Here is a 2,691-nt window from a genome sequence, read left to right on the forward strand (position 1 = left end):
TTTTCGAATTATGCTTTGTAAACTGAATGATTTAATAATTATAAAAGATAACTATTCAACCAATTATTTTAAAAGCATTGGAAATCAAACTTTGACAGATTTTTATTCTAAATATTTGTAAAATTCTCGGTCAAAAAAATTTTTTAAAGCAATTTTTAGTTAAAACAAAAAATTGAACGATAACATTTCTTATAAAATCTAACTCCAGAACAGAATTGGTGAAAAATGTAAAATTCCCGGTTCAAATCCAGAATTTTAATTCATTTCGAAAATTTTATATTTCAAATAATTCTAAGAATTAGAATTTTTTGCAAAATTCCCTGTTCCAATTCACAATATAAATTTTTTTCGAAAATACCGTATTTCAACTAATAATTAGAATGTTTTGAAAATTTCAATTTTCCATTCAGAATTAAATTTAATTATTGAAATTCCCTTCTCCAATTCATAATTTTAATTTTCTGTTCGAAAATATCCCGTTTCAACTCACAATTAGAATTATTTTTTTTTAATTCCCTGTTCCAGTTAGGAATTTATTTAAATTTAAAAAATCCCTGTTCCAAGACAAATTATAATTTTTTTTTGTTGATAAATACCAGTTTCAACTCAGAATCGTATAAAACTTGAAAATTTCTTGCTTCAACTCAGAATAAAAATTTTTTGGAAAAATTTCCTGTTTTAATTCAGAATTTTGTTCATTTTCAAAAATTCTAGTTTTAACTCATTATTTTTATTTTAAATAGTTTAAAAATTCTTAAATTATTTCAAAATCTTGAAACATCTACATGATGTTTTACATTTTTTCAAATTTTAAATTATTTTTGAAATTTTTACAACACTTCTAAACATCTTTTGAAATGATTTGATATTTTAATTCTTCAAAAATTAAATAAATTGTCTTGAAATCTTCCACATTCATTTTTGATAATTTTGTAAATTTTTCTAAATTTTAAAAAAATATTCTCTTAAAATAATTTTTCAAAACAAAAAAGCATTTTCAATTTTCTTCGAAAATGTTTTTTATTCTTCTGGAACCTTTCAAAATTCTTAAAAAGCTTACAATTTTTTTTCGAAATCTAGAAAAAACTATATTTTCAATTAGATCGTGTGCTACTTCTTTTAAATTATTTAGAATTTTAAATTAATTTTGATTTATTTTAAAACTTTAAAATATTTCTTCAACTTACTCAAATTTTTTAAATTAAATTTTCCACCAAAAAATTTCATTTTTCAACGCAAAAGTTAATTTTCTACCAAACAGTTAAATTTTGATTTAAAAAATCGTTTAATTTTAAACAACTTTTTTTAATTTTCAAATAAAAAAAAAAACGAATTTAAAAAAAATAGTTGTGTTTTAAACCAAAACAGATGAATTTTTCACCAAAAAGACGAATTTTTCAACAAAAAAAATTCGATTTTCCACCAAATAGTTTTTAAACTTATAGAAATGAAATTTCCAACTAAAAATGGAATATTTAAATATTCGGATAAACAATTCATTTTTAGCCAAATAAAAAAGACTAATTTTCAACCCAAAAAGATACATTTTTAACAAAATTTCGACATTAAGACATTAAGAATTGAATATTTTTCAGTCGAAAACGTTTAAAATCGATTTTATTGAAATTTAATTATAGTCTTCACACTCTTTCCCTTATTTTTATAACTTACACTTTTCCCCTTTTTTAAATTCAAAATGAGTTAATGAAACCCGATAAGAAAATACAACTATTTTTTGTCAAAAGTTTATATATTTTGTAAAAAAAAAAGAAATATTTTTGTTAAAAATTCATATTTTTGGTTGGAATTTTAATTATTTTGTAGAAAATTCATTTTTTCTGATAGAAAATTTAATTAAATTTTCTTGGGCCTTTTTAGGTAAAAAAATTTTCTTTTTGAAAGTAAACACTCTATTTACTAAAAATTCAACTTTTCAGGATGTTTTGTTGAAAATTCATCATTTTTTATAAAAATTCGTCCGGATTAAAAATTAATCTTTTATGGTGGAAAAATCATCATTTTTAGATGAAAATTATCCTTGGTTGAAAATGAACGTTTTGGTTGAAAATTCAACTGTTTGAGTGAAAACTCAAATTTTTTGGTTGAAAATTATATTTTTGTTGAAAATTCAACTCTTTTCTGGTTAGTATTATAAAAAATTCATTTTCTTTACTATAAAATTCAACTCTTTGGTTGAAGATTCATATTTATTCGTCTATTTAATAATATTTTTATATTGTAATATAATTATATTTTTTCTGAATATTTTTTTAAACATACCTATTTGATTGAAAATTAATCTTTTGGATTAGAAAATAAACTTTTTTTCTAAAATATTCCACATTTTAATTGTTTTCATTGAATTCTACTGATTAACATTTTTTAAAATGGTGATTGTCGCATATTTAAAAAATAAATTGAAAAAAAATTCGCCAAACCATATCCTGAAACTTAACTGATGATAGCAACTATAATTTTGCATATTTTAAAGAAATTAAAAAATTTTTATAAATAAAAATATTTATCCAGTCTTGCGAAAATTTTTATTTTTACTTCAAGGTTGGACGAAAATAATTACTGTAATTATTATTATTATTTTTATATTTTGAATTTTTAAAAATTTTATCTCCGTTCAAACGAAAAATATTGAATTTATTAATTTATCCTCTTGCAATGTATAATATTATTAAT

General features: G+C 20.1%; 1 protein-coding gene across 1 annotated transcript in view; it reads left to right on the top strand.

Moving 5' to 3' along the window:
* The window catches only part of LOC117182221 (D-aspartate oxidase), a 34,750-nt gene that overhangs the window by 31,500 nt on the left and 559 nt on the right, over nucleotides 1–2,691 (top strand). The gene's annotated exons all lie outside the window — the stretch shown is intronic.

This window comes from Belonocnema kinseyi, chromosome 10 (assembly GCF_010883055.1).
Source record: "Belonocnema kinseyi isolate 2016_QV_RU_SX_M_011 chromosome 10, B_treatae_v1, whole genome shotgun sequence".
Lineage (NCBI taxonomy): Eukaryota > Metazoa > Arthropoda > Insecta > Hymenoptera > Cynipidae > Belonocnema > Belonocnema kinseyi.